Here is a 12,760-nt window from a genome sequence, read left to right on the forward strand (position 1 = left end):
AAAATCAACTACTGACCATGACTCCTGAAAAACAAATTAGGTCAAATCTAGATACAAATGTTACCCAATCTACGTTACTCAACTTTGACTTGAACCCCGCTATATTCCCTGATAAAACAGCAAAACAGGGATCAGAATAAACAGGTGCGATAGGGATTTCTTCTATCAGTGCTGGACCTAGAAAAAACCTTATAACATCAGCTGTTGATTTAGCCCCAGTCACTATGTCTTGAATCCCTACTTGAGGGTCAACAGATGTAGGTTGAAAGCCCTCTATCCCTCCGGATTCGACTTCCATCAGGACACTCTGTAGGTGTCAATCAATACCCACTAGGCCAGTTAACCTCTTCAGCGCTGCGCGGATTCCCGCGCAGTGCTGAAAGATCTGAGCGCGGGCGGGGCCATGACGGAACGATTCCGTCATAAGCACAGCCCAACCGGCGTGCATGACGGAACCGTTCCGTCATCGGCATCGAAGAGGTTAACGATACTAATCTGTTTGCATGGACAAAAGGTTCCCAGGGTGGCTGTCTAGATGCTAAATCCTGAGTACCGCTGTACCTATTCATTAGAATATGGTCAGGAGGAAGGGGATCAAAATAGCCCAAGGATCTGATTTGAATGTTGCCATGGTTCAAACCTAAGTTATACCGGTGCATCAACAGAAAACTTACATCCTGTGGTTTCTTAAAATTTATCATCCCACAATCTCCCTCAAGGTTGTTCAGTGTGGGTCCAATCCACTTGACTCTCCGGACCATGAGAATTTCATCAAAACGAGGCCAGTATAGGTTAGCATTCCTCATGCACCACTGTGCCACTTTATTGATGAGGCTTTGACAGCCCTCCCTAGCCCCTTCAAACAGTAGGGGAGCTCTTGTTAAGATTAAAATGTATGGGGTGCTCTCTGGTGGTAAGTGTAAATAATCAGAGGGAATTTTGCTTTGATAAGAAGTTATATAGACTGCCAATGAAACAGAGATCTCCTCAAACCTGCTATATTCTTAGAAGACTGTGAGGACTGAGAAGGAGTTCAAGGTGGCCTTAAAGGATCAGTTACTCTTCTACCCTGTACATTTAAATATGTGGGTATCCTAGAGGTGTCAGATGTGTCGGATCTTAGCTGTTGTGATGAGTATTGAGTGGGACCTCCATTAGCCAGTGGTAATGGGTAAATTGTGTTGCCTATATCATTTCCACGTTGTACAGGGGCCTCCTGTTTGTTAGTTAAACAAAGTCTCTCTTTGATAGAAACCTCTAATGATAGGAGCCGGTCTTCAATCTTCCCCAAGTGAATTATTCTATATTTGAAAGCATCTGCTATGAGAAGTGTTAAATGCTCATACATCTTCTCTAGAGCGCAAGTTACCCCATCCTCTCCCTCCTGACAGACTCAGGTTAAGTTCTCCTGTGCTAGACCTTGTTGGCCCTTTTTTTGAGTAAGACACAATTTTTTAGATTTCATCCCTTCTATCCTCTTACGTTTTCTCACCCTAGAGTCAGTTATTTTTTCTGTACTAATACTCTGGACCGGTGGTTTGACTAGCATTGCCTGATTTTTTGGTAGAGTTTTCAATTATCACCTTACGTGAAAGTGGGATTATTGTGGCATTCTCTTGTTGGGGTTCTTCCTGACCAGGCAATACATCCTTCGCCAAGGCCATATGAGGTGGAAAAGGAGAAGATAAAGACAGTCTCCTCTCTGCAGGTTCAATTTCTTTGTTAATAACCCCCACTGCCAACTGCTACAAACCATCAAGAGTGGTGACAGTAGCACCTGGTACAGCGTTGTTTTTTTGCCTCCCCATTATAAAATAGTATGTGAGGTGTATTTGAGCAAGTGGGAAAATCAGACCTTAGAATAAAGTACACTAATTAACTCGATGGGTCCATATTCTCAACCACAAAATACCAAATGAGATCGAAAGGTCAACCAAGTCCTCTTTACCTTCCAATTACTCCTCTTGAATGGAAGAGCCAAGACAGGGGGCCCAGCCTCGGCCGTCTGTTGATAGGTGCAAATGGAGATGATCTTGGCCTGGTCTTTGCCCGGGTGTGACCCGGGCAGTAAGAACCCCAACGGATTTTGTAGAGCAACTCCAGGCGCAAGCTGGTGGTATTAGCTGTGTTGGAGGCCTACTGTCGAAAAGTCACCTGGAGCTTGCTGCCTGCCCCATGGTCAGTGACACAGTCCTCCTCTCCACGCAGCAGGAGCCCCAGCAGGTTTTGTAAAGCACCTCCATGCACGGGTTGACTGTGTTGGTGGCTTCCTGCTTCAATGTCACCTGGGGCTTGTGGTCTATCCCCCAGTTGCTGACACATTCCTCTTTCCCGCACAGCGGGGGCCCCAGAGGGTTTTGTAGAGTGTCTCTCGATGCGTGCTGGCTGTGTCTGTGATGTCGGCGACTTCCTGCTGCAGAGTCACCTGGTGTTTGTGGTCTGCGCCCCAGTTGCTGACACAGTCCTCTTTCCCGCGCAGCGGGGGCAGAGCACCTCCGGGCCGGAGTTAGCGGTGTCTGGAGCTTCCTGCCGCAAAGTCACCTGGCGCACATGGTCTGCCCCCCGGTTGGTGACAGAGCTCTCTCTTTCCTGCACAGCGGGAGCCCTAGCAGGTTTTTTAGAGCACCTCCGGTAGTGAACTGGCAGTGTCGGAGGTGTTGGTGGCTTCCTGCTGTAAAGTCACCAGAGGCTTGTGGTCTGCCCCCCGGTTGGTGACACAGCCCTCTTCCTCATGCAGCGGGAGCCCCAGCAGATTTTGTAGAGTGCCTCTGGGCGGGAGCTGACGGTGTCAGCGGCTTCCTGCCACAAAGCCTCATTGGGCTTGTCGACTGCCCCCAGTTGGTGACACAGTCCTCTTCCCATGCAGCAGGAGCCCCAGCGGGTTTGGCAGAGTATCCATGGGTCCAGAAGTGCACTGAAGTAGTGGTGTCTGAGATCCAGTACTTATAACAGGTGGTGCCTCTGAAGGAGGGGAGGCTTTAAAGACAAGCCTTTGAAGTGAACAGATGTCCTGCCCTTCCTCCCTTGGCTCCAGACTCACTACAGGGGGGTTTGCAGATGTAAGTGAGGCTGGGTCCAGCTTCTCCCTTCTATCCTGCCAGGATGGCCCATCAATGTCACACCTAAGCTTCTATTGTAGTCTAAGGGAAATATGCAAAGCCCAGCTCTCACTCACCCCAGACGTGATCAGAAACAGGAAGCAGGCATCAAATGTCTAATGCAAGAACATACATTTTCTAAAAGTGGTATTTTCAGAATTGCAAGTTAAAATATGACTTCACCATGAGTTAGGCTTTTCAATTTTGTTTCCGGAGACACCAAACTTGAAGGGGTCACCTCTTCCCATTTGGAAATTACACTTAAAAATTGTAATAGGGCAACTCCAATGTGATCCTATAGGAGAGATAGGCCTTGCAGTAGTGAAAAATGAATTTAAGAATGTTTCATTACCAGGACATGTAAAACTTAAAAGTACATGTCCTGCTTGTTCAATTCAATGCACTCTACCCTCTGGGTTGTCCAGGGGGTACTCTAGGGGTGACTTATATGTATTAAAAAGGAAGATGTGGGCCTGGTAAGAGGCTTAGCTTGCCAGGTCGACATGGCAGTTTAAAACTGCACATGCAGGCTCTGCAATGGCAGGCTTGAAACATGTTTACAGAGCTACTCAAGTGGATGGCACAATCAGTGCTGCTAATCCACTTGTAAATCAATTTACTAAATATTTAAGATGTCTTAAAGTGACACCAGAACTATATTCAATAGTTATTTAGTACAGTACAAATTACCAAATATGACAATGCACGTTTAAGTATGAGCAAACTTGTATTTAAAAAAGAAACAATATTAAACACAGATTTGCCAGAGTTCACAATACAAATCTCAAGATACATTGACATTGTGTAATTCTAGGACAATTAAAATCTTCTCCGACATATGTCGATGTAGAAACAACCCACCTTCTAATATCTAATATGAGTCTGTCTCTCACAGAAGTACAAGGTTGAGAATCAGTTTTGACAATAATTTCAAAAGAAAGTTGAGTTATGTGTTGACGTTTCGGTCTTGGTTGTAGAACATCAATGAGACCATCTTCAGGACTTATTCATTCTTATGAAGAAGAAGGACCCCCCTTGGGGATAAAACAATAACTAATGGAGGGAAAAAATAAATTCCAGCTATGTGTGCACCTACAGAAAACCAGAGTGCGATACTTGTGAGGAAATAAAACCATCACCATGTAGATAAATCAAAGTAATTCAGAAATGTGCTCCTGAAAACTACGTATAAGAATCAAAAGTAAAGAGAGCTGAAATGTATACAAATGTGAGGAATCATATGTGAAGAAAAGAGCATTGATGAACACCTTCACCTAGCAGCACCGGCCGCAAATAAGTTAATCAACTCAACAAAACTTGCTATGAGACAAGTTAAGGACAGTGCTCAGCAATGAGAAAATAGCAAACATCCTCCCATCATCTTTTGAGTATTATTATGCCATGCTAGCATTATACCACAGGTTTGCACCCTATTACAACATGCTACCCCAAATGTGAGCAGAAGGGGAATTATGCCAAGGGAAGGAACCATAATGCCAAAGGATGCAACCATTATTACAAGAATGTTATGTTGACTCCCTGCATTTCGGAAGGCCTATGATGCCAGGGGCCAGGACAATGTAGCTGCCAAGAGAACATCGCTCCTAGGACATATTAACTCATGCACACACCAAATATAACTGCATTCTCTCTCTCACACTCACAGAAAAATGCACTTGTGGAGTCATAAACACACAAAGAGACAGGCACACTCACGCCCCAAATCCAAAACCCAGGGCTTTGTCAACATACTATCATTTGATTACCATTGCCCACATTGGTTTCCTAGCCCACTCACTGCACACCTCTGTCCCCAGGATAGTAGGATCTACAACTCACTCTCACCTCTGCCCCCAGGATGGCAGGACCTACAACTCACCCTCGGTTTGATTGACATCTTAGCGCATGCAAATATGACCAATCACCATGTGGCAGTGCATGACGATGACTCACATCCAGTTTTACTCAATAGGGGAACCCGTGTGACTGAATGAAATGAAGCCTTGAAAAAGTAGATTCAAGGATGGAAAAATACAGCTGTCCGGAAAATGATTCTGGATTCAATGACATTTATACACGGAGAAGTCCATGGCACTTACACAGCCTGACGATTGAACCCTTGAAATGAAAGGAAACAATTATGAAAATGTAGATTTTGTTTTTAGAGGATATGTATTAAGGGAGCGATGTTCATTGGAGAACTCTCATATTAAAATGATGCTTTTGGGTTTTAATGCGGTAAAGCACGATACATCCATGCACATTTTAGGCACAGATGCAAATATTTTGATACTTTAATACCAAATCAGATATTCCATAGAAGCAATATTATTCTGTATTTCACTGTATTTCAAAGGAATTAAACTGGAGTATTTCTATATGTATTTTATAACTTTGAAATTAGAGTTTGGATGCATTACTACCAGAGGTTGCTTCCAGCCATGACCTGTTCCCAGCAGCAGAGAAAAAGCTTTCTTTGAGTCTATATATTACTTGCCACGGAAAAACAATTAAAATCAGAAATGGAATAGAACCTCACATGAGAATTGCCATCTATCATTCATGCTACCCACTGACGAGCCGTGTGACTGCGAATGGGTTATGAAATCTATTTCGTGATTATTTTCACTTACATTCGAACTTTTTGCGGGCGAGAGAGAGGAGAGTGGCGTGCTAATGATTTCTCCTCCCTGCCGGGTTTATAACATTGTCCCTTCAGGTGAAGTGTGGGCCGCAAAATACAATATGCTTCTCTCTTTGGGGTATTAATGTGTTAATCTCTTCTTGATGAGAAGTGCTGTATGGATCAATAAGACATTTCTGCACATTTTCAGACAGACCTCTGGAGCATCCAATTTTCAAATCGTCATTAATTGGCACGCATTACAGGCACTGAGGTTAGTGACAGTGCTGGGCAGACTCATTTTGATGCACGTGAACACACAGCACTATCTGTACTTTCCGCAATATCTGGCATTGTAAGGTAAGGGCATGATGGAGACATCTATACTTTACCGCATATTTATTTTATATCTGATACTGGACTTAATGGAAGTTGGAAACGTTTGGATCAAATAATCCTTTATCGCTGAAAGCGTTATTTGATAATAAAACTGATTAAAAAAATAAAACCGCATACAGCACGTTTAGGTACAGGCCACATATTTTCCTTGCATCATATTCTTTAGTCTGGTATGGTACAGGGACAGGATACAGAAAGAAACCTTTGGAGAGCAAAGCCCCTTAGTTCAATGTCTTGCAGCCAGAGTACTGTCACATCCCAAAAGAGCAATTAATTAAGTGAGAGGGAACATTAGCACATCTGGGCGCCAGTGCTTAATTTGCAAAATAATCAATGTACAAAAATAAAACTTGATTCCACCGCACAAGACTTGAGGACCTGATTACGAGTGGGTCAGTTTATTATTACCCATGCCTAAACCCTTAGTTTGACGGTATCTGAAGCATGCAATAATTATCGGATGCTTAAATACCTCAACCTTCATTACAATTCGGCAGGTCAAACCTGGTGAAATTTAATGAGAGAAAAACATATGGCGGGCAGATTCACAAGTAAGGGACTCAGAGGCACATGCATCAACCTTTGTTGTGAGCGCAAACGGTGCGATTCGCAAAAAATCAGCCGTTTGCGATGCATCAAACTGTAAGGCTCTCGCAATTTAAGAAATCACAATTTATTGCGATTTCTTAAATTGTGATTGCATTTAAGGAATAATAAATTGCGATTCCTTCAATGCAATGCATGATGGAATTGCAAATCGCGATTTTGATAATAGGGGTCGCAAATTACCATTAATTTGGACTTGATGGTAATTTGCAAAAACTTTGAAAAATGCACTAAAGTGCATTTTTCAAAGTTGTAGGTTACACACACACACACACATGCCGTGTGTGTGCAACATGTGTGCACAGATCAATTTCAGGGGTGCAACAGGGTGTCCATTTGACACCCTTGACATTGCATGCGCAATTTGCGAGTACCTATTGGGTACTCGCAAATTGCGCATGCAATTTCCTATTTATTCCTATGGGCCAGTAGGCCCATAGGAATGAATGGGAAGGCAGTCCTTAATTGCGACTCGCAATTTGCGATCCGCAATTAAGGAATGTTTGGGAATCGCTAATTTCATAGCGATTCCTACATGCATAGGCTTTTGCAATTCCTTAATTGCTATTCCTTAATAATCACAATTATAAGGAATCGCAAAAGCCTTCATTGATGCATGTGCCCCTATGTGCGTTCCGCAAGCCATTTGGCTGCGCCACAATGAGTCACTTTTAAAGCACAGGAATGGTACATATTTACAACATGTTGCATCTCTGTGCTTCCCCCTGCACTGGCGCACACACTCCTGCCATAGTGCTAGTATGCCTGCGTTGTGGGGAGATTGTTTTTGTTCAGGAATGGCTCCATTCCTGCTCAAAAACAATCTGGAAAATGCAGTTTTTCAACTTTTTATGTGTGCTGCATTAGCACACATAGAAGTTGAAAAACGTAATTATTTCAATGCTTGTTTATGTGCAGGAAGGGAACCCTTCATGAACAAAAACAATAATTAGAGGTGATTTCCTCTTTCTATGTGTGCTGCAGAATGCAGCACGCATGGAAAGAGGAAAGGAAAAAGAGGAGAAATTAATACATTTCTCCTAGTTGTACTGGGAGGCGTAGCATTCACACGCATTTCCAGATTTACGATACCTCGTAAATCTGGAAATATGTCTGGTTCCATTGGTGTTGCGTGGGAACACCCACAGCAACACCCATGGAACACCCTTTTACGCGAAGTGCTGAGTTCAAAGGGGCCATACTTGCAAGGACAGAAAAAGTCACGCAGGGTGGCTTTTCCTGTCCTTGTAAATATGGAGAAGTTAAATGCGCCACAGGTATGACTCAAAAAGTGACGCACTGGTGGCGCAAGGGGCTTGTAAATCGGCCCCATGGTATTTAACATATTATAATGGGTTTTGGTGCATTACACAGAAAAATCAGCATGCTCTTCCCCACAAACTTGTAATAGATGTTATTCATCACACCCGAGAAATCACGTACCCCATGAGATCGTTATTTATCAACGTTAAATTGACTCATAATCAGGCACTTCTCTCTCTCTCTCTCTCTCTCTCTCACACACAATGATGTATAATGAACTCAGCTTGTAAGTTAGATTGAGTTAAAAAACACTGGCTACAAATACACGATCTTATGTTAAGAAGTTTTTTTAAATGGTGACCTATCCTGAGGCGTTTAATAGAATTGTTAATCGTCCATTATGCGTCCTGAATCAGAACATACACAAAGGCGGACCTTTACCTACCCATCATAGCAAGGTAGAGCATTTATTCATACAAGACTTAAATCCTGAAGGAACATCTTAATGAGTTTGTCTCTATGATATTTATGCTTACGTTATTATGCAAATGAGCATTGTTGGTTACCTTATAATTTTCTATCTTACCCACTATAGACTTCATTTTGTTATGCACTGCTGTCATGGTTTAATTTTCAACTCATTGCAAGATTCCCACACAAAAGAATTGCTGGGTGTATCTCTCCCTCGCTCCCTCTTCCTCCCTTGATTCCTCCCCGGAACCCCTCCTCCTACCCCCTCACTCTCTCTCTCTCTCCCTCCCTTCCTTGTAATTTTCATTCTATATGCCTGTGCCAGAAAAATGTGGTATGGTAGAACACTGTCATTTATCGACAGTACATTTTCCTTTGAAAGGATTGCTAAATTTGCCCAGATATACAGTTTTAGTGATAAAACTACATAGCGCACAAACAATATTAGGTGGTAATTGGGTTTCAGTGAATTAATGTCACCTGAGCATAATGTAAAATGTCTTAATCCTATTAAAATCGTTGTTTCAATCACAATTCAGTATTAGAAAATAGCGCTTTATGTTGCTTTGCTGATTGTTTATTTTAAAATATTTGTACAGTTCATGTACAAGTATTTACAGTTTGATGTATGTTAAAAGAAAACAACACCCTGCACCGTGAAATACCAGTCTCCTTTTAAAAACAATAAGCAGCGCATTTGTCAGAATACTAGACTTACATTTGACCTCTGTCTTTGAAAGTAGGGAATGTGACAAAAACAAAAACACATTTTAAAGGCATCTTTAATGCTCATTCTCGTTTGGAACTCCACCATGGTTATTTTTTGGGGGTGCTTCGGCACCCCTGTAGTCTTACTTCCAGCGCATATGAGTTTAAGAACCATAGGGCATATCAGCAAGGCGAGGAGATAAAATTATCGCCACTTTAGCGGCCATTTTTCGGACGAAAAGCTGCGATAATTTTATCGCCCTATCAGCATGGACACCCTAACGTGTGAATCCATGCCTTAGCGCGTGTTTACTGAACGGCTAGCTTTGCATCTCTACTGAGATGCAAAGTGGGTGTTCATTCCCGAAATAACTAGAGAAATGTTGCTAACCGACATTTCTCCAATTATCAAGGGAGTCGCTAACAAGCATAGCGACAAGAAAAGTAGCGCTAACCATGGTTATCGCTACTTTCCTTATGCCTGCTTTAGTTCTGACTTAGTCATGTAATCCAATGGGAGGTGGATTACATGGCTAAGACCACCCTGCCCTATCAGCAAGGTATCGCTGGTCACAGTGCGATTATCGCTTGATTTCCAGCGATAATCACACTGTTTTCCAGCTAACGCTTGCATTTCTATCACTTTGAAGATAAGCGTTGCTGATAGCACGCTATCTCCGCAATAGAAAGCAGCAATAGCCGGCGATAATTATCCTAGCGCTAAGTGCGCTTAGCGATAATTATCGCCGGCCCTTGCTGATATGCCCCCATGTCCCTATGTGGTCTACGATGTCAGTCGATGTTTCTTTGTGACTAACAATGCTCCTTTATGTTGTACATTGGCCATTGCAGATGTGCAAAATCACACTATGATTTGCGATTTTCCATTGTGATTTGCAAATCCTTCCTTGGTGTGTGTATTGTCCCTGTGTCGTTTCCAGTGGCCATGTGGATTTGTAATCCTTTTTTATATGTTGCTTTATGGGTCACAGCACCGCTTTTTGTTTTATTATTTTATTTAAAATTTTGCAAAGTACATTTCAATCACTGCCGCACAGTGCTGCATGACAGAAGTCAATGTGAAAGGAGGGATAGGAAAGTTAGAGCCAGTCAGTTGATATTCGGAACAGTAGGACAATATTAATTAATAGCCACCCCTGGTCTGTGTTGAGTTCAGTCGAATTCAAGTAAGACTAGGTCAATTCCAGTATTTCCTGAACCACCGTAGGTTTGTTCTTGGGCAATGGTTTGAACATTCCACAATCCTGGCTCCAGGGCTTTGATCCCAAGGGACTTGCTTTTGCGGTTTATCCTTGTTTTTTGGGCGTCTGATCGTATTGTTCATTACACCTTCTATGTTTCAAAGCCCATTTCTAATTTGCACTCACCCATTGTGATTTTCAACATCACTTTGTGTTTTGCAAAATATTTGTATGCATTGAATGTTTAAAGCGTGAGATACAGCCCAAGTGACATAACACATCTCTGTCCTACCCTTAGCCCCACAACTGCCTTCTTTGTGCTGCATAGGAGATTAGAAAGGACAAGAAATCCTGATGCCCTCTGCATGACCTCTGAGATCAGGAGTAGCAAAGACTGTACTAGGGTGCAACTTGAGAGCCAACTAGAGGTAGCTATTGCTACCCTGGCCACACTTAACTGACGTTCATGAATATCTCTTAGTGTTTATTAACGTTCTTTCATGTTCTCCAACAGCTTAAATTGTACGCTGTGTGGAATAATTATAATAATTGTAGTGGAGGGGGGCATGGCTAAGATGGCGGTAGTAGCATACGTTTGTCCGTGACCTACAGCCCAGGCCTAGCATTATTCTATTGCATCCTGGGTGCATTTACCCACCAACTCCCACTGAGGGATGATTTAGCTCCTCCTTCTTTCGCCAATACTGCTGTGTGATTAGAGCTGCTGGATGCCCGAGTGAAGGCTGCTCTCGTGTGCAGTGGCACTGACAATGTGGGAGCCAAAGGATTGATGATGATGATGACAGCTCCCAAGTAAGTCCCCTAGAAAAGTGTGGGTAGAGTAAGGTGCTCCTCCCTGGCCCATTGGCATCCTCCCTGCTTACGAGGATATTAGAGAGAGGCGAGATTGGCCCCAAGGACTACTCCTGGGTGAGGTATTGCCCCCCCCTAGACTCTTGAAACACCCCCACAAGAGCGGACACTGAGGGTATGGGCAAATGACCCTGTAGGAGGCACCCAGTCTCCATGTAGTGGCCTATGCCACCTGAGGCCTACAGCCATTGAGAACAATCAACATAGGCCAGGAGTGAGCATAGTCCAGGTGGAATTGACGGCCAAACCTGGGCAGAGTATAACATGGGTGGAACAACCCACGAGCAAACCAACTACGGACAGGAAAGGAATGCACGGAATCTCGGTGACTCAGACTAACTGGAACAGGTGCCTTGGCCACACCCCTTTGGAGCCCAGTGTGGATCAAGCAGTAATGGCCCTGGACGAGATGGGGAGAGAGAGCTGCTGAATAGGACTGGGGAGGTCCCTATTAGGTGCTTGCCCCCACATTTCAGCACCTATGTGGGCCCAAGAGGTCTGGGGGACTGTTGCACCACTACCTCTCCTGTGAGGCTGTGATTGGAAGGAAGCACCTAGTGACCTCTAGGGCCCAGCTGGCATTGTTCACCTAGGAGTCTCAGTGCATGGCAGCTACCGAAATCATCCTACTGAGCCCTATAGTGCAGAGAGGAGTCATGAGCTGGATGTCCCCGGTGGCATGGGCTAAGCCTGTGGTTGATGCACTCTTAGAGGAGGAGCCTATTGTTGCTTGGCGTGTGAGTAGACCTCGAACTGGGGTGTAGAGATGGATTAAGGAACCCACAGTTAATTGTGGTGAACTTTGCATGTGGGCCCTCTGCCCCTGACCGTGAAGACGGTGAAGCCTAAACAGCCAAAGGCCTCATCACTACCTGACGATGACCCAATGAACCTAGACGGAATCATGTTTAGAGGAGATGGCGCTCTGAGCAACCTAGAGGCAACCCTGGACAATCCTTCAAGCCAATTCGAGAAGCTCTTACAGGCCATCTTGGACACTCAGAACACTTTAGAACCCAAGATTGAAGCAAGATTGGGTATTGTACTCCTCAGAATGGACTACCAGAAATTGGCAGAGAAGGTGGAGAACACAGAGTCAGCGTTAACCTTGCTTCGTCCCATGGTGCAAGAACTACAATCGCAGATACATGGAATGCAGGTGGACCTCACCACCTTGCAACAGTGTGGAGGAAGCAGCGGGGCACTAGTGCCAGAACAATGTACGCTTCCTGGGCTTCCTGGAGCACTCAGAGGGCCAGAGTGTGGAACGTTTCCTTGAACAATGGCTGGTGTACATGATGTTGTCTGTCAATGTACCCAAATACATTTTGATCGAACATGCACACCACCTGCTGGGTCATCCCCTCCTGCCGGGGGCCTGTCATTCCCAGTGATTGCTCATCTTCTGAACTTCAGAGATAGGGATTTGCCCCTCCAGCTTTTTAGGACTAAGAGCCCCTGGGAATTTGAAGGTACTAACATCACTGCCTGTCGAGACTACACTGTGTAGTTGCATC

The sequence above is a fragment of the Triturus cristatus genome, chromosome 5_1, assembly GCF_964204655.1.
Source record: "Triturus cristatus chromosome 5_1, aTriCri1.1, whole genome shotgun sequence".
Classification (NCBI taxonomy): domain Eukaryota; kingdom Metazoa; phylum Chordata; class Amphibia; order Caudata; family Salamandridae; genus Triturus; species Triturus cristatus.